Source organism: Sardina pilchardus, chromosome 23 (genome assembly GCF_963854185.1).
Source record: "Sardina pilchardus chromosome 23, fSarPil1.1, whole genome shotgun sequence".
In the NCBI taxonomy this organism is placed as follows: Eukaryota; Metazoa; Chordata; class Actinopteri; order Clupeiformes; family Clupeidae; genus Sardina; species Sardina pilchardus.
In genome coordinates, this window is record NC_085016.1 from 16,647,384 (window position 1) to 16,665,709 (window position 18,326).

The following is an 18,326-nucleotide window of genomic DNA, read 5'->3' on the forward strand; positions in this document are numbered from 1 at the left end:
TTGTGGAAGTCCACGGAGGAGCCAACAAAATGCCAGCCCGGTCCTCTGACGGCGCTCCTCTCCACTCCACAGGCGGTTTGATTTGTGAAATTCTGCGCAAACCCTGACCCACGGCTTGCGACGGTACCCTGACCTCCTTTAGGGCCGCATAAGTGGAGATGCCGGGGATTGAACCCGGGACCTCATACATGCGAAGCATGCGTTCTACCACTGAGCTACATCCCCCTCAGACACTGTCATAAAGATGCCGCTTCGTGAACAAAATTTTCTTTCACTCTAACTCGTCAGGCCTTTGTTCCACAAGCAGTTTCATTTCTCCTGGAAAGTCAAATTCCCGGCTATTGTGGGCAGCTGCTCTGCACTTGGTGTTGTGCTTTACTGCTGCAGCAATAGGAAGCCAAGTTCGCTACTTGCTCTGTTTTGCAACATGCACCGCAATCCACAAATGTTGGTAGCGGGCAGAGCACGAGCTTCTTTTCACAGGCACCTTTTCGTGTCGGCTGTGAACCTTGCAAACTAGCTACTCTTTCTCGAGGCTTGCGGCGGTCCCCAAAGTCCATTCAGTGCTGCATAAATGGAGATGCCGGGGATTGAACCCGGGGACTCATACATGCAAAGCATGCGCTCTACCACTGAGCTACATCCCCTTCAGTGGTTGTCAAAAGATTACACTTCCCAGCCTAGACGTTGTGCCGTGCAAGAGGCCTCTATTCCTATTTGTGGAAGTCCACGGAGGAGCCAACAAAATACTAGCCCGGTCCTCTGACGGCGCTCCTCTCCACTCCACAGGCGGTTTGATTTGTGAAATTCTGCGCAAACCTTGAACCACGGCTTGCGGCCATCCCCAAAGTGCTGCAAAAGTGGAGATGCCGGGGATTGAACCCGGGGCCTCATACATGCAAAGCATGCGCTCTACCACTGAGCTACATCCCCTTCAGAAGTTGTCAAAAGATTACACTTCCCAGCCTAGACGTTGTGCCGTGCAAGAGGCTTATAATGCTCATTGTCGAAGTGCACGTTTGAGCCAACAAAGTAACAGCCGGGTCCTCTGACGGTGCTCCTCTCCGCTCCACAGGCTGTTTGATTTATGAAATTCTGCGCAAACTCTGAGCCACGGCTTGCGGTTGTACCCAGACCTCCTTTGGGGACATATAAGTGGAGATGCCGGGGATTGAACCCGGGACCTCATACATGCGAAGCATGCGCTCTACCACTGAGCTACATCCCCTTCAGTATTCATCAAAAGATTATACTTCCTAGTACATACGTTGTGCCGTGCAAGAGGCCTACATTCCTAATCGTGGAAGTCCACGGAGGAGCCGAGAAAATACTAGCCAGGTCTTCTCCACTCCACAGGCGGTTTGATTTGTGAATTTCTGCGCAAACCCTGAACCACGGCTTGCGGTGGTCCCCAAAGTCCCTTCAGTGCTGCATAAATGGAGATGCCGGGGATTGAACCCGGGGCCTCATACATGCAAAGCATGCGCTCTACCACTGAGCTACATCCCCTTCAGTGATTGTCGAAAGATTACACTTCCCAGCCTAGACGTTGTGCCGTGCAAGAGGCCTCTTTTCCTAATTGTGGAAGTCCATGGAGGAGCCAACAAAATGCCAGCCCGGTCCTCTGACGGCACTCCTCTCCACTCCACAGGCGGTTTGATTTGTGAAATTCTGCGCAAACCCTGACCCAAGGCTTGCGACGGTACCCTGACCTCCTTTAGGGCCGCATAAGTGGAGATGCCGGGGATTGAACCCGGGACCTCATACATGCGAAGCATGCGCTCTACCACTGAGCTACATCCCCCTCAGACACTGTCATAAAGATGCCACTTGGTGAACAAAATTTTCTTTCACTAGCCGTTTACTGACTGCACAGATAGCCGGCGATGCACGGGCTTTTAGCCGGCTAGTCCCGATTGTACTCACTGATAGCCGGCTAATCGCCGAGGTGATTTACGCTGCCAATTGTCCTCCCCTGAGGGTACACATATTCCCGGGGCGACTGCAGTGAGCACGAGAGGCGGCTATGCGGCGGCTAGCTGAGACATGGGCGGAGCTGTCAACAACGAGAGTTGTGCACACACTGCTGAAAGACTTAAAATCAGCAAACAGCTGACTGACTGTATGCTGAGCACAGCTGTCAGATCATCATCATACTGTTCACATATTAACACTGGTCCTTGTGGTCCATCTAGCACACTGTTCTTTCAAATGTCAATTAAATCGCCAAACATCTCAGCATTTATTTATTAATGGCTAACATATTGGGAAAACATAGCCTATATCCTGCTTTATCTACAGCCAGGATAAATTAGCTAGACCTTGGCTAGCTTGCTCAAATAACCATTGACAACGTATTTCGTTAAAGCATGTAGGCTTGGCCTATATCATACCCACCCTAAGGTTTAAGAAACATAACAACGTTGTCCAATTTTAGTTTAATGCATTTTTCTGAATTGGAGAGGTCTCCTTATGAGGGTAGGCTCTGCATTTTAAATGGCTAATCGCTAGTCGCGATTAGCATCGTTGGTTTAAACTTTGCAGAGCTGGATTGTAACTGCTGTTAGGAAGACAGTTTGGAACCTGGCAGACGTGAGGCAGTGAAAGGTATAATGCACAGTCCAAGCGGAATGAGTGGAGAGTTGATATTGTGACGAGGCAAGAATTACTCTGTTAGGAAATGTTTATTACCAGATGAATATGAGGAATGACATTACATGGAAGTGGCCTGTTTAAGATCCCCGTGGCTATATCCCACAACATGGGTGGCATCCCGTAACATAAACCCCTTATCCCACAACACATCAGCTGACTAGTCTAGTACACCTATATAATGCGTATACCGTCAACTATCTTATGACAACAGGCTGCTTAACCATCTTAGCCGTAGGCTACATTTCCCCCCCTTGCATGAACGTAGCACAAGCATATCCGAGCCGCGCTACAATATTGTGTCACATCGAGCTAGCACGTCTAGCTAGCCACAAACAACAGTGCATACCAGACTGTATAGAACAGGTGCATACTGCATAGGCTACTAATGACACTTTTTTACGGTCAGTGAATAGCACCGAGTGAAAATCAATGTTTGCTTTATATCTAGTGACAGTGGTGATGTCGTCAGTTTGGATAAGTAGAGTAAACTTAGTCAGAAGATCTAGAAATATCAAACGGAGGAGCAGAGAACTTGACAGAGAGCTGCACCGCTGTTTTGAGAATGACAGTAGTGTCACGAGACTTCGACGCCTATGTTGTTGTACGTCACTGTTCAAATTCACACCCAGTTCTTACATGTTTACGCCTACACCGAGGCGGCTTTGGAATATCGCGCCTCTTGTCCTCACTGACCTAGCCGGGGAATGGCCGGTTAAACCTAGCCGCGGATGAGGCGGCGTTCAGTCAGTTAACGGCTACTCTAACTCGTCAGGCCTTTGTTCCACAAGCAGTTTCATTTCTCCTGGAAAGTCAAATTCCCGGCTATTGTGGGCAGCTGCTCTGCACTTGGTGTTGTGCTTTACTGCTGCAGCAATAGGAAGCCAAGTTCGCTACTTGCTCTGTTTTGCAACATGCACCGCAATCCACAAATGTTGGTAGCGGGCAGAGCACGAGCTTCTTTTCACAGGCACCTTTTCGTGTCGGCTGTGAACCTTGCAAACTAGCTACTCTTTCTCGAGGCTTGCGGCGGTCCCCAAAGTCCATTCAGTGCTGCATAAATGGAGATGCCGGGGATTGAACCCGGGGCCTCATACATGCAAAGCATGCGCTCTACCACTGAGCTACATCCCCCTCAGACACTGTCATAAAGATGCCACTTCGTGAACAAAATTTTCTTTCACTCTAACTCGTCAGGCCTTTGTTCCACAAGCAGTTTCATTTCTCCTGGAAAGTCAAATTCCCGGCTATTGTGGGCAGCTGCTCTGCACTTGGTGTTGTGCTTTACTGCTGCAGCAATAGGAAGCCAAGTTCGCTACTTGCTCTGTTTTGCAACATGCACCGCAATCCACAAATGTTGGTAGCGGGCAGAGCACGAGCTTCTTTTCACAGGCACCTTTTCGTGACGGCTGTGAACCTTGCAAACTAGCTACTCTTTCTCGAGGCTTGCGGCGGTCCCCAAAGTCCATTCAGTGCTGCATAAATGGAGATGCCGGGGATTGAACCCGGGGCCTCATACATGCAAAGCATGCGCTCTACCACTGAGCTACATCCCCTTCAGTGATTGTCGAAAGATTACACTTCCCAGCCTAGACGTTGTGCCGTGCAAGAGGCCTCTTTTCCTAATTGTGGAAGTCCATGGAGGAGCCAACAAAATGCCAGCCCGGTCCTCTGACGGCACTGCTCTCCACTCCACAGGCGGTTTGATTTGTGAAATTCTGCGCAAACCTTGAACCACGGCTTGCGGCCATCCCCAAAGTGCTGCAAAAGTGGAGATGGCGGGGATTGAACCCGGGGCCTCATACATGCAAAGCATGCGCTCTACCACTGAGCTACATCCCCTTCAAAAGTTGTCAAAAGATTACACTTCCCAGCCTAGACGTTGTGCCGTGCAAGAGGCTTATAATGCTAATTGTCGAAGTGCACGTTTGAGCCAACAAAGTAACAGCCGGGTCCTCTGACGGTGCTCCTCTCCGCTCCACAGGCTGTTTGATTTATGAAATTCTGCGCAAACCCTGAGCCACGGCTTGCGGTTGTACCCAGACCTCCTTTGGGGACATATAAGTGGAGATGCCGGGGATTGAACCCGGGACCTCATACATGCGAAGCATGCGCTCTACCACTGAGCTACATCCCCTTCAGTATTCATCAAAAGATTATACTTCCTAGTACATACGTTGTGCCGTGCAAGAGGCCTACATTCCTAATCGTGGAAGTCCACGGAGGAGCCGAGAAAATACTAGCCAGGTCTTCTCCACTCCACAGGCGGTTTGATTTGTGAATTTCTGCGCAAACCCTGAACCACGGCTTGCGGTGGTCCCCAAAGTCCCTTCAGTGCTGCATAAATGGAGATGCCGGGGATTGAACCCGGGGCCTCATACATGCAAAGCATGCGCTCTACCACTGAGCTACATCCCCTTCAGTGATTGTCGAAAGATTACACTTCCCAGCCTAGACGTTGTGCCGTGCAAGAGGCCTCTTTTCCTAATTGTGGAAGTCCATGGAGGAGCCAACAAAATGCCAGCCCGGTCCTCTGACGGCACTCCTCTCCACTCCACAGGCGGTTTGATTTGTGAAATTCTGCGCAAACCCTGACCCACGGCTTGCGACGGTACCCTGACCTCCTTTAGGGCGGCATAAGCGGAGATGCCGGGGATTGAACCCGGGACCTCATACATGCGAAGCATGCGCTCTACCACTGAGCTACATCCCCCTCAGACACTGTCATAAAGATGCCGCTTCGTGAACAAAATTTTCTTTCACTCTAACTCGTCAGGCCTTTGTTCCACAAGCAGTTTCATTTCTCCTGGAAAGTCAAATTCCCGGCTATTGTGGGCAGCTGCTCTGCACTTGGTGTTGTGCTTTACTGCTGCAGCAATAGGAAGCCAAGTTCGCTACTTGCTCTGTTTTGCAACATGCACCGCAATCCACAAATGTTGGTAGCGGGCAGAGCACGAGCTTCTTTTCACAGGCACCTTTTCGTGTCGGCTGTGAACCTTGCAAACTAGCTACTCTTTCTCGAGGCTTGCGGCGGTCCCCAAAGTCCATTCAGTGCTGCATAAATGGAAATGCCGGGGATTGAACCCGGGGCCTCATACATGCAAAGCATGCGCTCTACCACTGAGCTACATCCCCTTCAGTGGTTGTCAAAAGATTACACTTCCCAGCCTAGACGTTGTGCCGTGCAAGAGGCCTCTATTCCTATTTGTGGAAGTCCACGGAGGAGCCAACAAAATACTAGCCCGGTCCTCTGACGGCGCTCCTCTCCACTCCACAGGCGGTTTGATTTGTGAAATTCTGCGCAAACCTTGAACCACGGCTTGCGGCCATCCCCAAAGTGCTGCAAAAGTGGAGATGCCGGGGATTGAACCCGGGGCCTCATACATGCAAAGCATGCGCTCTACCACTGAGCTACATCCCCTTCAGAAGTTGTCAAAAGATTACACTTCCCAGCCTAGACGTTGTGCCGTGCAAGAGGCTTATAATGCTAATTGTCGAAGTGCACGTTTGAGCCAACAAAGTAACAGCCGGGTCCTCTGACGGTGCTCCTCTCCGCTCCACAGGCTGTTTGATTTATGAAATTCTGCGCAAACCCTGAGCCACGGCTTGCGGTTGTACCCAGACCTCCTTTGGGGACATATAAGTGGAGATGCCGGGGATTGAACCCGGGACCTCATACATGCGAAGCATGCGCTCTACCACTGAGCTACATCCCCTTCAGTATTCATCAAAAGATTATACTTCCTAGTACAGACGTTGTGCCGTGCAAGAGGCCTACATTCCTAATCGTGGAAGTCCACGGAGGAGCCGAGAAAATACTAGCCAGGTCTTCTCCACTCCACAGGCGGTTTGATTTGTGAATTTCTGCGCAAACCCTGAACCACGGCTTGCGGTGGTCCCCAAAGTCCCTTCAGTGCTGCATAAATGGAGATGCCGGGGATTGAACACGGGGCCTCATACATGCAAAGCATGCGCTCTACCACTGAGCTACATCCCCTTCAGTGATTGTCGAAAGATTACACTTCCCAGCCTAGACGTTGTGCCGTGCAAGAGGCCTCTTTTCCTAATTGTGGAAGTCCATGGAGGAGCCAACAAAATGCCAGCCCGGTCCTCTGACGGCACTCCTCTCCACTCCACAGGCGGTTTGATTTGTGAAATTCTGCGCAAACCCTGACCCACGGCTTGCGACGGTACCCTGACCTCCTTTAGGGCCGCATAAGTGGAGATGCCGGGGATTGAACCCGGGACCTCATACATGCGAAGCATGCGCTCTACCACTGAGCTACATCCCCCTCAGACACTGTCATAAAGATGCCGCTTCGTGAACAAAATTTTCTTTCACTCTAACTCGTCAGGCCTTTGTTCCACAAGCAGTTTCATTTCTCCTGGAAAGTCAAATTCCCGGCTATTGTGGGCAGCTGCTCTGCACTTGGTGTTGTGCTTTACTGCTGCAGCAATAGGAAGCCAAGTTCGCTACTTGCTCTGTTTTGCAACATGCACCGCAATCCACAAATGTTGGTAGCGGGCAGAGCACGAGCTTCTTTTCACAGGCACCTTTTCGTGTCGGCTGTGAACCTTGCAAACTAGCTACTCTTTCTCGAGGCTTGCGGCGGTCCCCAAAGTCCATTCAGTGCTGCATAAATGGAGATGCCGGGGATTGAACCCGGGGCCTCATACATGCAAAGCATGCGCTCTACCACTGAGCTACATCCCCCTCAGACACTGTCATAAAGATGCCACTTCGTGAACAAAATTTTCTTTCACTCTAACTCGTCAGGCCTTTGTTCCACAAGCAGTTTCATTTCTCCTGGAAAGTCAAATTCCCGGCTATTGTGGGCAGCTGCTCTGCACTTGGTGTTGTGCTTTACTGCTGCAGCAATAGGAAGCCAAGTTCGCTACTTGCTCTGTTTTGCAACATGCACCGCAATCCACAAATGTTGGTAGCGGGCAGAGCACGAGCTTCTTTTCACAGGCACCTTTTCGTGACGGCTGTGAACCTTGCAAACTAGCTACTCTTTCTCGAGGCTTGCGGCGGTCCCCAAAGTCCATTCAGTGCTGCATAAATGGAGATGCCGGGGATTGAACCCGGGGCCTCATACATGCAAAGCATGCGCTCTACCACTGAGCTACATCCCCTTCAGTGATTGTCGAAAGATTACACTTCCCAGCCTAGACGTTGTGCCGTGCAAGAGGCCTCTTTTCCTAATTGTGGAAGTCCATGGAGGAGCCAACAAAATGCCAGCCCGGTCCTCTGACGGCACTGCTCTCCACTCCACAGGCGGTTTGATTTGTGAAATTCTGCGCAAACCTTGAACCACGGCTTGCGGCCATCCCCAAAGTGCTGCAAAAGTGGAGATGGCGGGGATTGAACCCGGGGCCTCATACATGCAAAGCATGCGCTCTACCACTGAGCTACATCCCCTTCAAAAGTTGTCAAAAGATTACACTTCCCAGCCTAGACGTTGTGCCGTGCAAGAGGCTTATAATGCTAATTGTCGAAGTGCACGTTTGAGCCAACAAAGTAACAGCCGGGTCCTCTGACGGTGCTCCTCTCCGCTCCACAGGCTGTTTGATTTATGAAATTCTGCGCAAACCCTGAGCCACGGCTTGCGGTTGTACCCAGACCTCCTTTGGGGACATATAAGTGGAGATGCCGGGGATTGAACCCGGGACCTCATACATGCGAAGCATGCGCTCTACCACTGAGCTACATCCCCTTCAGTATTCATCAAAAGATTATACTTCCTAGTACATACGTTGTGCCGTGCAAGAGGCCTACATTCCTAATCGTGGAAGTCCACGGAGGAGCCGAGAAAATACTAGCCAGGTCTTCTCCACTCCACAGGCGGTTTGATTTGTGAATTTCTGCGCAAACCCTGAACCACGGCTTGCGGTGGTCCCCAAAGTCCCTTCAGTGCTGCATAAATGGAGATGCCGGGGATTGAACCCGGGGCCTCATACATGCAAAGCATGCGCTCTACCACTGAGCTACATCCCCTTCAGTGATTGTCGAAAGATTACACTTCCCAGCCTAGACGTTGTGCCGTGCAAGAGGCCTCTTTTCCTAATTGTGGAAGTCCATGGAGGAGCCAACAAAATGCCAGCCCGGTCCTCTGACGGCACTCCTCTCCACTCCACAGGCGGTTTGATTTGTGAAATTCTGCGCAAACCCTGACCCACGGCTTGCGACGGTACCCTGACCTCCTTTAGGGCGGCATAAGCGGAGATGCCGGGGATTGAACCCGGGACCTCATACATGCGAAGCATGCGCTCTACCACTGAGCTACATCCCCCTCAGACACTGTCATAAAGATGCCGCTTCGTGAACAAAATTTTCTTTCACTCTAACTCGTCAGGCCTTTGTTCCACAAGCAGTTTCATTTCTCCTGGAAAGTCAAATTCCCGGCTATTGTGGGCAGCTGCTCTGCACTTGGTGTTGTGCTTTACTGCTGCAGCAATAGGAAGCCAAGTTCGCTACTTGCTCTGTTTTGCAACATGCACCGCAATCCACAAATGTTGGTAGCGGGCAGAGCACGAGCTTCTTTTCACAGGCACCTTTTCGTGTCGGCTGTGAACCTTGCAAACTAGCTACTCTTTCTCGAGGCTTGCGGCGGTCCCCAAAGTCCATTCAGTGCTGCATAAATGGAAATGCCGGGGATTGAACCCGGGGCCTCATACATGCAAAGCATGCGCTCTACCACTGAGCTACATCCCCTTCAGTGGTTGTCAAAAGATTACACTTCCCAGCCTAGACGTTGTGCCGTGCAAGAGGCCTCTATTCCTATTTGTGGAAGTCCACGGAGGAGCCAACAAAATACTAGCCCGGTCCTCTGACGGCGCTCCTCTCCACTCCACAGGCGGTTTGATTTGTGAAATTCTGCGCAAACCTTGAACCACGGCTTGCGGCCATCCCCAAAGTGCTGCAAAAGTGGAGATGCCGGGGATTGAACCCGGGGCCTCATACATGCAAAGCATGCGCTCTACCACTGAGCTACATCCCCTTCAGAAGTTGTCAAAAGATTACACTTCCCAGCCTAGACGTTGTGCCGTGCAAGAGGCTTATAATGCTAATTGTCGAAGTGCACGTTTGAGCCAACAAAGTAACAGCCGGGTCCTCTGACGGTGCTCCTCTCCGCTCCACAGGCTGTTTGATTTATGAAATTCTGCGCAAACCCTGAGCCACGGCTTGCGGTTGTACCCAGACCTCCTTTGGGGACATATAAGTGGAGATGCCGGGGATTGAACCCGGGACCTCATACATGCGAAGCATGCGCTCTACCACTGAGCTACATCCCCTTCAGTATTCATCAAAAGATTATACTTCCTAGTACAGACGTTGTGCCGTGCAAGAGGCCTACATTCCTAATCGTGGAAGTCCACGGAGGAGCCGAGAAAATACTAGCCAGGTCTTCTCCACTCCACAGGCGGTTTGATTTGTGAATTTCTGCGCAAACCCTGAACCACGGCTTGCGGTGGTCCCCAAAGTCCCTTCAGTGCTGCATAAATGGAGATGCCGGGGATTGAACACGGGGCCTCATACATGCAAAGCATGCGCTCTACCACTGAGCTACATCCCCTTCAGTGATTGTCGAAAGATTACACTTCCCAGCCTAGACGTTGTGCCGTGCAAGAGGCCTCTTTTCCTAATTGTGGAAGTCCATGGAGGAGCCAACAAAATGCCAGCCCGGTCCTCTGACGGCACTCCTCTCCACTCCACAGGCGGTTTGATTTGTGAAATTCTGCGCAAACCCTGACCCACGGCTTGCGACGGTACCCTGACCTCCTTTAGGGCCGCATAAGTGGAGATGCCGGGGATTGAACCCGGGACCTCATACATGCGAAGCATGCGCTCTACCACTGAGCTACATCCCCCTCAGACACTGTCATAAAGATGCCGCTTCGTGAACAAAATTTTCTTTCACTCTAACTCGTCAGGCCTTTGTTCCACAAGCAGTTTCATTTCTCCTGGAAAGTCAAATTCCCGGCTATTGTGGGCAGCTGCTCTGCACTTGGTGTTGTGCTTTACTGCTGCAGCAATAGGAAGCCAAGTTCGCTACTTGCTCTGTTTTGCAACATGCACCGCAATCCACAAATGTTGGTAGCGGGCAGAGCACGAGCTTCTTTTCACAGGCACCTTTTCGTGTCGGCTGTGAACCTTGCAAACTAGCTACTCTTTCTCGAGGCTTGCGGCGGTCCCCAAAGTCCATTCAGTGCTGCATAAATGGAGATGCCGGGGATTGAACCCGGGGCCTCATACATGCAAAGCATGCGCTCTACCACTGAGCTACATCCCCTTCAGTGGTTGTCAAATGATTACACTTCCCAGCCTAGACGTTGTGCCGTGCAAGAGGCCTCTATTCCTATTTGTGGAAGTCCACGGAGGAGCCAACAAAATACTAGCCCGGTCCTCTGACGGCGCTCCTCTCCACTCCACAGGCGGTTTGATTTGTGAAATTCTGCGCAAACCTTGAACCACGGCTTGCGGCCATCCCCAAAGTGCTGCAAAAGTGGAGATGCCGGGGATTGAACCCGGGGCCTCATACATGCAAAGCATGCGCTCTACCACTGAGCTACATCCCCTTCAGAAGTTGTCAAAAGATTACACTTCCCAGCCTAGACGTTGTGCCGTGCAAGAGGCTTATAATGCTAATTGTCGAAGTGCACGTTTGAGCCAACAAAGTAACAGCCGGGTCCTCTGACGGTGCTCCTCTCCGCTCCACAGGCTGTTTGATTTATGAAATTCTGCGCAAACCCTGAGCCACGGCTTGCGGTTGTACCCAGACCTCCTTTGGGGACATATAAGTGGAGATGCCGGGGATTGAACCCGGGACCTCATACATGCGAAGCATGCGCTCTACCACTGAGCTACATCCCCTTCAGTATTCATCAAAAGATTATACTTCCTAGTACAGACGTTGTGCCGTGCAAGAGGCCTACATTCCTAATCGTGGAAGTCCACGGAGGAGCCGAGAAAATACTAGCCAGGTCTTCTCCACTCCACAGGCGGTTTGATTTGTGAATTTCTGCGCAAACCCTGAACCACGGCTTGCGGTGGTCCCCAAAGTCCCTTCAGTGCTGCATAAATGGAGATGCCGGGGATTGAACCCGGGGCCTCATACATGCAAAGCATGCGCTCTACCACTGAGCTACATCCCCTTCAGTGATTGTCGAAAGATTACACTTCCCAGCCTAGACGTTGTGCCGTGCAAGAGGCCTCTTTTCCTAATTGTGGAAGTCCATGGAGGAGCCAACAAAATGCCAGCCCGGTCCTCTGACGGCACTCCTCTCCACTCCACAGGCGGTTTGATTTGTGAAATTCTGCGCAAACCCTGACCCACGGCTTGCGACGGTACCCTGACCTCCTTTAGGGCCGCATAAGTGGAGATGCCGGGGATTGAACCCGGGACCTCATACATGCGAAGCATGCGCTCTACCACTGAGCTACATCCCCCTCAGACACTGTCATAAAGATGCCGCTTCGTGAACAAAATTTTCTTTCACTCTAACTCGTCAGGCCTTTGTTCCACAAGCAGTTTCATTTCTCCTGGAAAGTCAAATTCCCGGCTATTGTGGGCAGCTGCTCTGCACTTGGTGTTGTGCTTTACTGCTGCAGCAATAGGAAGCCAAGTTCGCTACTTGCTCTGTTTTGCAACATGCACCGCAATCCACAAATGTTGGTAGCGGGCAGAGCACGAGCTTCTTTTCACAGGCACCTTTTCGTGTCGGCTGTGAACCTTGCAAACTAGCTACTCTTTCTCGAGGCTTGCGGCGGTCCCCAAAGTCCATTCAGTGCTGCATAAATGGAGATGCCGGGGATTGAACCCGGGGCCTCATACATGCAAAGCATGCGCTCTACCACTGAGCTACATCCCCTTCAGTGGTTGTCAAATGATTACACTTCCCAGCCTAGACGTTGTGCCGTGCAAGAGGCCTCTATTCCTATTTGTGGAAGTCCACGGAGGAGCCAACAAAATACTAGCCCGGTCCTCTGACGGCGCTCCTCTCCACTCCACAGGCGGTTTGATTTGTGAAATTCTGCGCAAACCTTGAACCACGGCTTGCGGCCATCCCCAAAGTGCTGCAAAAGTGGAGATGCCGGGGATTGAACCCGGGGCCTCATACATGCAAAGCATGCGCTCTACCACTGAGCTACATCCCCTTCAGAAGTTGTCAAAAGATTACACTTCCCAGCCTAGACGTTGTGCCGTGCAAGAGGCTTATAATGCTAATTGTCGAAGTGCACGTTTGAGCCAACAAAGTAACAGCCGGGTCCTCTGACGGTGCTCCTCTCCGCTCCACAGGCTGTTTGATTTATGAAATTCTGCGCAAACCCTGAGCCACGGCTTGCGGTTGTACCCAGACCTCCTTTGGGGACATATAAGTGGAGATGCCGGGGATTGAACCCGGGACCTCATACATGCGAAGCATGCGCTCTACCACTGAGCTACATCCCCTTCAGTATTCATCAAAAGATTATACTTCCTAGTACAGACGTTGTGCCGTGCAAGAGGCCTACATTCCTAATCGTGGAAGTCCACGGAGGAGCCGAGAAAATACTAGCCAGGTCTTCTCCACTCCACAGGCGGTTTGATTTGTGAATTTCTGCGCAAACCCTGAACCACGGCTTGCGGTGGTCCCCAAAGTCCCTTCAGTGCTGCATAAATGGAGATGCCGGGGATTGAACCCGGGGCCTCATACATGCAAAGCATGCGCTCTACCACTGAGCTACATCCCCTTCAGTGATTGTCGAAAGATTACACTTCCCAGCCTAGACGTTGTGCCGTGCAAGAGGCCTCTTTTCCTAATTGTGGAAGTCCATGGAGGAGCCAACAAAATGCCAGCCCGGTCCTCTGACGGCACTCCTCTCCACTCCACAGGCGGTTTGATTTGTGAAATTCTGCGCAAACCCTGACCCACGGCTTGCGACGGTACCCTGACCTCCTTTAGGGCCGCATAAGTGGAGATGCCGGGGATTGAACCCGGGACCTCATACATGCGAAGCATGCGCTCTACCACTGAGCTACATCCCCCTCAGACACTGTCATAAAGATGCCACTTCGTGAACAAAATTTTCTTTCACTCTAACTCGTCAGGCCTTTGTTCCACAAGCAGTTTCATTTCTCCTGGAAAGTCAAATTCCCGGCTATTGTGGGCAGCTGCTCTGCACTTGGTGTTGTGCTTTACTGCTGCAGCAATAGGAAGCCAAGTTCGCTACTTGCTCTGTTTTGCAACATGCACCGCAATCCACAAATGTTGGTAGCGGGCAGAGCACGAGCTTCTTTTCACAGGCACCTTTTCGTGTCGGCTGTGAACCTTGCAAACTAGCTACTCTTTCTCGAGGCTTGCGGCGGTCCCCAAAGTCCATTCAGTGCTGCATAAATGGAGATGCCGGGGATTGAACCCGGGGCCTCATACATGCAAAGCATGCGCTCTACCACTGAGCTACATCCCCTTCAGTGGTTGTCAAATGATTACACTTCCCAGCCTAGACGTTGTGCCGTGCAAGAGGCCTCTATTCCTATTTGTGGAAGTCCACGGAGGAGCCAACAAAATACTAGCCCGGTCCTCTGACGGCGCTCCTCTCCACTCCACAGGCGGTTTGATTTGTGAAATTCTGCGCAAACCTTGAACCACGGCTTGCGGCCATCCCCAAAGTGCTGCAAAAGTGGAGATGCCGGGGATTGAACCCGGGGCCTCATACATGCAAAGCATGCGCTCTACCACTGAGCTACATCCCCTTCAGAAGTTGTCAAAAGATTACACTTCCCAGCCTAGACGTTGTGCCGTGCAAGAGGCTTATAATGCTAATTGTCGAAGTGCACGTTTGAGCCAACAAAGTAACAGCCGGGTCCTCTGACGGTGCTCCTCTCCGCTCCACAGGCTGTTTGATTTATGAAATTCTGCGCAAACCCTGAGCCACGGCTTGCGGTTGTACCCAGACCTCCTTTGGGGACATATAAGTGGAGATGCCGGGGATTGAACCCGGGACCTCATACATGCGAAGCATGCGCTCTACCACTGAGCTACATCCCCTTCAGTATTCATCAAAAGATTATACTTCCTAGTACAGACGTTGTGCCGTGCAAGAGGCCTACATTCCTAATCGTGGAAGTCCACGGAGGAGCCGAGAAAATACTAGCCAGGTCTTCTCCACTCCACAGGCGGTTTGATTTGTGAATTTCTGCGCAAACCCTGAACCACGGCTTGCGGTGGTCCCCAAAGTCCCTTCAGTGCTGCATAAATGGAGATGCCGGGGATTGAACCCGGGGCCTCATACATGCAAAGCATGCGCTCTACCACTGAGCTACATCCCCTTCAGTGATTGTCGAAAGATTACACTTCCCAGCCTAGACGTTGTGCCGTGCAAGAGGCCTCTTTTCCTAATTGTGGAAGTCCATGGAGGAGCCAACAAAATGCCAGCCCGGTCCTCTGACGGCACTCCTCTCCACTCCACAGGCGGTTTGATTTGTGAAATTCTGCGCAAACCCTGACCCACGGCTTGCGACGGTACCCTGACCTCCTTTAGGGCCGCATAAGCGGAGATGCCGGGGATTGAACCCGGGACCTCATACATGCGAAGCATGCGCTCTACCACTGAGCTACATCCCCCTCAGACACTGTCATAAAGATGCCACTTCGTGAACAAAATTTTCTTTCACTCTAACTCGTCAGGCCTTTGTTCCACAAGCAGTTTCATTTCTCCTGGAAAGTCAAATTCCGGGCTATTGTGGGCAGCTGCTCTGCACTTGGTGTTGTGCTTTACTGCTGCTGCAATAGGAAGCCAAGTTCGCTACTTGCTCTGTTTTGCAACATGCACCGCAATCCACAAATGTTGGTAGCGGGCAGAGCACGAGCTTCTTTTCACAGGCACCTTTTCGTGTCGGCTGTGAACCTTGCAAACTAGCTACTCTTTCTCGAGGCTTGCGGCGGTCCCCAAAGTCCATTCAGTGCTGCATAAATGGAGATGCCGGAGATTGAACCCGGGGCCTCATACATGCAAAGCATGCGCTCTACCACTGAGCTACATCCCCTTCAGTGGTTGTCAAAAGATTACACTTCCCAGCCTAGACGTTGTGCCGTGCAAGAGGCCTCTATTCCTATTTGTGGAAGTCCACGGAGGAGCCAACAAAATACTAGCCCGGTCCTCTGACGGCGCTCCTCTCCACTCCACAGGCGGTTTGATTTGTGAAATTCTGCGCAAACCTTGAACCACGGCTTGCGGCCATCCCCAAAGTGCTGCAAAAGTGGAGATGCCGGGGATTGAACCCGGGGCCTCATACATGCAAAGCATGCGCTCTACCACTGAGCTACATCCCCTTCAGAAGTTGTCAAAAGATTACACTTCCGAGCCTAGACGTTGTGCCGTGCAAGAGGCTTATAATGCTAATTGTCGAAGTGCACGTTTGAGCCAACAAAGTAACAGCCGGGTCCTCTCCGCTCCACAGGCTGTTTGATTTATGAAATTCTGCGCAAACCCTGAGCCACGGCTTGCGGTTGTACCCAGACCTCCTTTGGGGACATATAAGTGGAGATGCCGGGGATTGAACCCGGGACCTCATACATGCGAAGCATGCGCTCTACCACTGAGCTACATCCCCTTCAGTATTCATCAAAAGATTATACTTCCTAGTACAGACGTTGTGCCGTGCAAGAGGCCTACATTCCTAATCGTGGAAGTCCACGGAGGAGCCGAGAAAATACTAGCCAGGTCTTCTCCACTCCACAGGCGGTTTGATTTGTGAATTTCTGCGCAAACCCTGAACCACGGCTTGCGGTGGTCCCCAAAGTCCCTTCAGTGCTGCATAAATGGAGATGCCGGGGATTGAACCCGGGGCCTCATACATGCAAAGCATGCGCTCTACCACTGAGCTACATCCCCTTCAGTGATTGTCGAAAGATTACACTTCCCAGCCTAGACGTTGTGCCGTGCAAGAGGCCTCTTTTCCTAATTGTGGAAGTCCATGGAGGAGCCAACAAAATGCCAGCCCGGTCCTCTGACGGCACTCCTCTCCACTCCACAGGCGGTTTGATTTGTGAAATTCTGCGCAAACCCTGACCCACGGCTTGCGACGGTACCCTGACCTCCTTTAGGGCCGCATAAGTGGAGATGCCGGGGATTGAACCCGGGACCTCATACATGCGAAGCATGCGCTCTACCACTGAGCTACATCCCCCTCAGACACTGTCATAAAGATGCCGCTTCGTGAACAAAATTTTCTTTCACTCTAACTCGTCAGGCCTTTGTTCCACAAGCAGTTTCATTTCTCCTGGAAAGTCAAATTCCCGGCTATTGTGGGCAGCTGCTCTGCACTTGGTGTTGTGCTTTACTGCTGCAGCAATAGGAAGCCAAGTTCGCTACTTGCTCTGTTTTGCAACATGCACCGCAATCCACAAATGTTGGTAGCGGGCAGAGCACGAGCTTCTTTTCACAGGCACCTTTTCGTGTCGGCTGTGAACCTTGCAAACTAGCTACTCTTTCTCGAGGCTTGCGGCGGTCCCCAAAGTCCATTCAGTGCTGCATAAATGGAGATGCCGGGGATTGAACCCGGGGCCTCATACATGCAAAGCATGCGCTCTACCACTGAGCTACATCCCCTTCAGTGGTTGTCAAATGATTACACTTCCCAGCCTAGACGTTGTGCCGTGCAAGAGGCCTCTATTCCTATTTGTGGAAGTCCACGGAGGAGCCAACAAAATACTAGCCCGGTCCTCTGACGGCGCTCCTCTCCACTCCACAGGCGGTTTGATTTGTGAAATTCTGCGCAAACCTTGAACCACGGCTTGCGGCCATCCCCAAAGTGCTGCAAAAGTGGAGATGCCGGGGATTGAACCCGGGGCCTCATACATGCAAAGCATGCGCTCTACCACTGAGCTACATCCCCTTCAGTGATTGTCGAAAGATTACACTTCCCAGCCTAGACGTTGTGCCGTGCAAGAGGCCTCTTTTCCTAATTGTGGAAGTCCATGGAGGAGCCAACAAAATGCCAGCCCGGTCCTCTGACGGCACTCCTCTCCACTCCACAGGCGGTTTGATTTGTGAAATTCTGCGCAAACCCTGACCCACGGCTTGCGACGGTACCCTGACCTCCTTTGGGGCCGCATAAGTGGAGATGCCGGGGATTGAACCCGGGACCTCATACATGCGAAGCATGCGCTCTACCACTGAGCTACATCCCCCTCAGACACTGTCATAAAGATGCCACTTCGTGAACAAAATTTTCTTTCACTCTAACTCGTCAGGCCTTTGTTCCACAAGCAGTTTCATTTCTCCTGGAAAGTCAAATTCCCGGCTATTGTGGGCAGCTGCTCTGCACTTGGTGTTGTGCTTTACTGCTGCAGCAATAGGAAGCCAAGTTCGCTACTTGCTCTGTTTTGCAACATGCACCGCAATCCACAAATGTTGGTAGCGGGCAGAGCACGAGCTTCTTTTCACAGGCACCTTTTCGTGTCGGCTGTGAACCTTGCAAACTAGCTACTCTTTCTCGAGGCTTGCGGCGGTCCCCAAAGTCCATTCAGTGCTGCATAAATGGAGATGCCGGGGATTGAACCCGGGGCCTCATACATGCAAAGCATGCGCTCTACCACTGAGCTACATCCCCTTCAGTGGTTGTCAAATGATTACACTTCCCAGCCTAGACGTTGTGCCGTGCAAGAGGCCTCTTTTCCTAATTGTG

At 51.5% G+C, this 18,326-nt stretch overlaps 52 non-coding genes across 52 annotated transcripts; all 52 read right to left on the bottom strand.

Moving 5' to 3' along the window:
- Window positions 1–153: 153 nt before the first annotated feature.
- trnaa-cgc (transfer RNA alanine (anticodon CGC)) lies at window positions 154–225 on the bottom strand. Its single transcript has one exon. It is a non-coding gene; the product is annotated as a tRNA-Ala (tRNA).
- A 350-nt stretch (window positions 226–575) lies between these two features.
- Window positions 576–647, bottom strand: trnaa-ugc (transfer RNA alanine (anticodon UGC)). The gene has a single exon. It is a non-coding gene; the product is annotated as a tRNA-Ala (tRNA).
- Window positions 648–861: 214 nt separating this feature from the next.
- Window positions 862–933, bottom strand: trnaa-ugc (transfer RNA alanine (anticodon UGC)). Its single transcript has one exon. It is a non-coding gene; the product is annotated as a tRNA-Ala (tRNA).
- A 223-nt stretch (window positions 934–1,156) lies between these two features.
- On the bottom strand, window positions 1,157–1,228 carry trnaa-cgc (transfer RNA alanine (anticodon CGC)). Its single transcript has one exon. It is a non-coding gene; the product is annotated as a tRNA-Ala (tRNA).
- A 209-nt stretch (window positions 1,229–1,437) lies between these two features.
- trnaa-ugc (transfer RNA alanine (anticodon UGC)) lies at window positions 1,438–1,509 on the bottom strand. Its single transcript has one exon. It is a non-coding gene; the product is annotated as a tRNA-Ala (tRNA).
- A 223-nt stretch (window positions 1,510–1,732) lies between these two features.
- Window positions 1,733–1,804, bottom strand: trnaa-cgc (transfer RNA alanine (anticodon CGC)). Its single transcript has one exon. It is a non-coding gene; the product is annotated as a tRNA-Ala (tRNA).
- Window positions 1,805–3,714: 1,910 nt separating this feature from the next.
- Window positions 3,715–3,786, bottom strand: trnaa-ugc (transfer RNA alanine (anticodon UGC)). Its single transcript has one exon. It is a non-coding gene; the product is annotated as a tRNA-Ala (tRNA).
- Window positions 3,787–4,136: 350 nt separating this feature from the next.
- On the bottom strand, window positions 4,137–4,208 carry trnaa-ugc (transfer RNA alanine (anticodon UGC)). Its single transcript has one exon. It is a non-coding gene; the product is annotated as a tRNA-Ala (tRNA).
- A 214-nt stretch (window positions 4,209–4,422) lies between these two features.
- trnaa-ugc (transfer RNA alanine (anticodon UGC)) lies at window positions 4,423–4,494 on the bottom strand. Its single transcript has one exon. It is a non-coding gene; the product is annotated as a tRNA-Ala (tRNA).
- Window positions 4,495–4,717: 223 nt separating this feature from the next.
- On the bottom strand, window positions 4,718–4,789 carry trnaa-cgc (transfer RNA alanine (anticodon CGC)). The gene has a single exon. It is a non-coding gene; the product is annotated as a tRNA-Ala (tRNA).
- Window positions 4,790–4,998: 209 nt separating this feature from the next.
- Window positions 4,999–5,070, bottom strand: trnaa-ugc (transfer RNA alanine (anticodon UGC)). The gene has a single exon. It is a non-coding gene; the product is annotated as a tRNA-Ala (tRNA).
- Window positions 5,071–5,293: 223 nt separating this feature from the next.
- Window positions 5,294–5,365, bottom strand: trnaa-cgc (transfer RNA alanine (anticodon CGC)). The gene has a single exon. It is a non-coding gene; the product is annotated as a tRNA-Ala (tRNA).
- Window positions 5,366–5,715: 350 nt separating this feature from the next.
- On the bottom strand, window positions 5,716–5,787 carry trnaa-ugc (transfer RNA alanine (anticodon UGC)). Its single transcript has one exon. It is a non-coding gene; the product is annotated as a tRNA-Ala (tRNA).
- Window positions 5,788–6,001: 214 nt separating this feature from the next.
- Window positions 6,002–6,073, bottom strand: trnaa-ugc (transfer RNA alanine (anticodon UGC)). Its single transcript has one exon. It is a non-coding gene; the product is annotated as a tRNA-Ala (tRNA).
- A 223-nt stretch (window positions 6,074–6,296) lies between these two features.
- On the bottom strand, window positions 6,297–6,368 carry trnaa-cgc (transfer RNA alanine (anticodon CGC)). Its single transcript has one exon. It is a non-coding gene; the product is annotated as a tRNA-Ala (tRNA).
- A 209-nt stretch (window positions 6,369–6,577) lies between these two features.
- On the bottom strand, window positions 6,578–6,649 carry trnaa-ugc (transfer RNA alanine (anticodon UGC)). Its single transcript has one exon. It is a non-coding gene; the product is annotated as a tRNA-Ala (tRNA).
- A 223-nt stretch (window positions 6,650–6,872) lies between these two features.
- On the bottom strand, window positions 6,873–6,944 carry trnaa-cgc (transfer RNA alanine (anticodon CGC)). The gene has a single exon. It is a non-coding gene; the product is annotated as a tRNA-Ala (tRNA).
- Window positions 6,945–7,294: 350 nt separating this feature from the next.
- On the bottom strand, window positions 7,295–7,366 carry trnaa-ugc (transfer RNA alanine (anticodon UGC)). The gene has a single exon. It is a non-coding gene; the product is annotated as a tRNA-Ala (tRNA).
- Window positions 7,367–7,716: 350 nt separating this feature from the next.
- Window positions 7,717–7,788, bottom strand: trnaa-ugc (transfer RNA alanine (anticodon UGC)). The gene has a single exon. It is a non-coding gene; the product is annotated as a tRNA-Ala (tRNA).
- A 214-nt stretch (window positions 7,789–8,002) lies between these two features.
- trnaa-ugc (transfer RNA alanine (anticodon UGC)) lies at window positions 8,003–8,074 on the bottom strand. Its single transcript has one exon. It is a non-coding gene; the product is annotated as a tRNA-Ala (tRNA).
- Window positions 8,075–8,297: 223 nt separating this feature from the next.
- On the bottom strand, window positions 8,298–8,369 carry trnaa-cgc (transfer RNA alanine (anticodon CGC)). Its single transcript has one exon. It is a non-coding gene; the product is annotated as a tRNA-Ala (tRNA).
- Window positions 8,370–8,578: 209 nt separating this feature from the next.
- Window positions 8,579–8,650, bottom strand: trnaa-ugc (transfer RNA alanine (anticodon UGC)). The gene has a single exon. It is a non-coding gene; the product is annotated as a tRNA-Ala (tRNA).
- A 223-nt stretch (window positions 8,651–8,873) lies between these two features.
- trnaa-cgc (transfer RNA alanine (anticodon CGC)) lies at window positions 8,874–8,945 on the bottom strand. Its single transcript has one exon. It is a non-coding gene; the product is annotated as a tRNA-Ala (tRNA).
- Window positions 8,946–9,295: 350 nt separating this feature from the next.
- trnaa-ugc (transfer RNA alanine (anticodon UGC)) lies at window positions 9,296–9,367 on the bottom strand. Its single transcript has one exon. It is a non-coding gene; the product is annotated as a tRNA-Ala (tRNA).
- Window positions 9,368–9,581: 214 nt separating this feature from the next.
- Window positions 9,582–9,653, bottom strand: trnaa-ugc (transfer RNA alanine (anticodon UGC)). The gene has a single exon. It is a non-coding gene; the product is annotated as a tRNA-Ala (tRNA).
- Window positions 9,654–9,876: 223 nt separating this feature from the next.
- trnaa-cgc (transfer RNA alanine (anticodon CGC)) lies at window positions 9,877–9,948 on the bottom strand. Its single transcript has one exon. It is a non-coding gene; the product is annotated as a tRNA-Ala (tRNA).
- A 209-nt stretch (window positions 9,949–10,157) lies between these two features.
- trnaa-ugc (transfer RNA alanine (anticodon UGC)) lies at window positions 10,158–10,229 on the bottom strand. The gene has a single exon. It is a non-coding gene; the product is annotated as a tRNA-Ala (tRNA).
- A 223-nt stretch (window positions 10,230–10,452) lies between these two features.
- Window positions 10,453–10,524, bottom strand: trnaa-cgc (transfer RNA alanine (anticodon CGC)). The gene has a single exon. It is a non-coding gene; the product is annotated as a tRNA-Ala (tRNA).
- A 350-nt stretch (window positions 10,525–10,874) lies between these two features.
- On the bottom strand, window positions 10,875–10,946 carry trnaa-ugc (transfer RNA alanine (anticodon UGC)). Its single transcript has one exon. It is a non-coding gene; the product is annotated as a tRNA-Ala (tRNA).
- Window positions 10,947–11,160: 214 nt separating this feature from the next.
- trnaa-ugc (transfer RNA alanine (anticodon UGC)) lies at window positions 11,161–11,232 on the bottom strand. The gene has a single exon. It is a non-coding gene; the product is annotated as a tRNA-Ala (tRNA).
- A 223-nt stretch (window positions 11,233–11,455) lies between these two features.
- trnaa-cgc (transfer RNA alanine (anticodon CGC)) lies at window positions 11,456–11,527 on the bottom strand. The gene has a single exon. It is a non-coding gene; the product is annotated as a tRNA-Ala (tRNA).
- Window positions 11,528–11,736: 209 nt separating this feature from the next.
- trnaa-ugc (transfer RNA alanine (anticodon UGC)) lies at window positions 11,737–11,808 on the bottom strand. The gene has a single exon. It is a non-coding gene; the product is annotated as a tRNA-Ala (tRNA).
- Window positions 11,809–12,031: 223 nt separating this feature from the next.
- On the bottom strand, window positions 12,032–12,103 carry trnaa-cgc (transfer RNA alanine (anticodon CGC)). The gene has a single exon. It is a non-coding gene; the product is annotated as a tRNA-Ala (tRNA).
- Window positions 12,104–12,453: 350 nt separating this feature from the next.
- On the bottom strand, window positions 12,454–12,525 carry trnaa-ugc (transfer RNA alanine (anticodon UGC)). The gene has a single exon. It is a non-coding gene; the product is annotated as a tRNA-Ala (tRNA).
- A 214-nt stretch (window positions 12,526–12,739) lies between these two features.
- On the bottom strand, window positions 12,740–12,811 carry trnaa-ugc (transfer RNA alanine (anticodon UGC)). The gene has a single exon. It is a non-coding gene; the product is annotated as a tRNA-Ala (tRNA).
- Window positions 12,812–13,034: 223 nt separating this feature from the next.
- trnaa-cgc (transfer RNA alanine (anticodon CGC)) lies at window positions 13,035–13,106 on the bottom strand. The gene has a single exon. It is a non-coding gene; the product is annotated as a tRNA-Ala (tRNA).
- A 209-nt stretch (window positions 13,107–13,315) lies between these two features.
- trnaa-ugc (transfer RNA alanine (anticodon UGC)) lies at window positions 13,316–13,387 on the bottom strand. The gene has a single exon. It is a non-coding gene; the product is annotated as a tRNA-Ala (tRNA).
- A 223-nt stretch (window positions 13,388–13,610) lies between these two features.
- On the bottom strand, window positions 13,611–13,682 carry trnaa-cgc (transfer RNA alanine (anticodon CGC)). Its single transcript has one exon. It is a non-coding gene; the product is annotated as a tRNA-Ala (tRNA).
- A 350-nt stretch (window positions 13,683–14,032) lies between these two features.
- Window positions 14,033–14,104, bottom strand: trnaa-ugc (transfer RNA alanine (anticodon UGC)). Its single transcript has one exon. It is a non-coding gene; the product is annotated as a tRNA-Ala (tRNA).
- Window positions 14,105–14,318: 214 nt separating this feature from the next.
- Window positions 14,319–14,390, bottom strand: trnaa-ugc (transfer RNA alanine (anticodon UGC)). The gene has a single exon. It is a non-coding gene; the product is annotated as a tRNA-Ala (tRNA).
- Window positions 14,391–14,613: 223 nt separating this feature from the next.
- On the bottom strand, window positions 14,614–14,685 carry trnaa-cgc (transfer RNA alanine (anticodon CGC)). Its single transcript has one exon. It is a non-coding gene; the product is annotated as a tRNA-Ala (tRNA).
- A 209-nt stretch (window positions 14,686–14,894) lies between these two features.
- On the bottom strand, window positions 14,895–14,966 carry trnaa-ugc (transfer RNA alanine (anticodon UGC)). The gene has a single exon. It is a non-coding gene; the product is annotated as a tRNA-Ala (tRNA).
- Window positions 14,967–15,189: 223 nt separating this feature from the next.
- Window positions 15,190–15,261, bottom strand: trnaa-cgc (transfer RNA alanine (anticodon CGC)). Its single transcript has one exon. It is a non-coding gene; the product is annotated as a tRNA-Ala (tRNA).
- A 350-nt stretch (window positions 15,262–15,611) lies between these two features.
- Window positions 15,612–15,683, bottom strand: trnaa-ugc (transfer RNA alanine (anticodon UGC)). The gene has a single exon. It is a non-coding gene; the product is annotated as a tRNA-Ala (tRNA).
- Window positions 15,684–15,897: 214 nt separating this feature from the next.
- trnaa-ugc (transfer RNA alanine (anticodon UGC)) lies at window positions 15,898–15,969 on the bottom strand. Its single transcript has one exon. It is a non-coding gene; the product is annotated as a tRNA-Ala (tRNA).
- A 209-nt stretch (window positions 15,970–16,178) lies between these two features.
- On the bottom strand, window positions 16,179–16,250 carry trnaa-cgc (transfer RNA alanine (anticodon CGC)). The gene has a single exon. It is a non-coding gene; the product is annotated as a tRNA-Ala (tRNA).
- A 209-nt stretch (window positions 16,251–16,459) lies between these two features.
- Window positions 16,460–16,531, bottom strand: trnaa-ugc (transfer RNA alanine (anticodon UGC)). The gene has a single exon. It is a non-coding gene; the product is annotated as a tRNA-Ala (tRNA).
- A 223-nt stretch (window positions 16,532–16,754) lies between these two features.
- On the bottom strand, window positions 16,755–16,826 carry trnaa-cgc (transfer RNA alanine (anticodon CGC)). Its single transcript has one exon. It is a non-coding gene; the product is annotated as a tRNA-Ala (tRNA).
- Window positions 16,827–17,176: 350 nt separating this feature from the next.
- trnaa-ugc (transfer RNA alanine (anticodon UGC)) lies at window positions 17,177–17,248 on the bottom strand. Its single transcript has one exon. It is a non-coding gene; the product is annotated as a tRNA-Ala (tRNA).
- Window positions 17,249–17,462: 214 nt separating this feature from the next.
- On the bottom strand, window positions 17,463–17,534 carry trnaa-ugc (transfer RNA alanine (anticodon UGC)). The gene has a single exon. It is a non-coding gene; the product is annotated as a tRNA-Ala (tRNA).
- A 223-nt stretch (window positions 17,535–17,757) lies between these two features.
- trnaa-cgc (transfer RNA alanine (anticodon CGC)) lies at window positions 17,758–17,829 on the bottom strand. The gene has a single exon. It is a non-coding gene; the product is annotated as a tRNA-Ala (tRNA).
- Window positions 17,830–18,179: 350 nt separating this feature from the next.
- Window positions 18,180–18,251, bottom strand: trnaa-ugc (transfer RNA alanine (anticodon UGC)). Its single transcript has one exon. It is a non-coding gene; the product is annotated as a tRNA-Ala (tRNA).
- Between the last annotated feature and the right edge of the window lie 75 nt (window positions 18,252–18,326).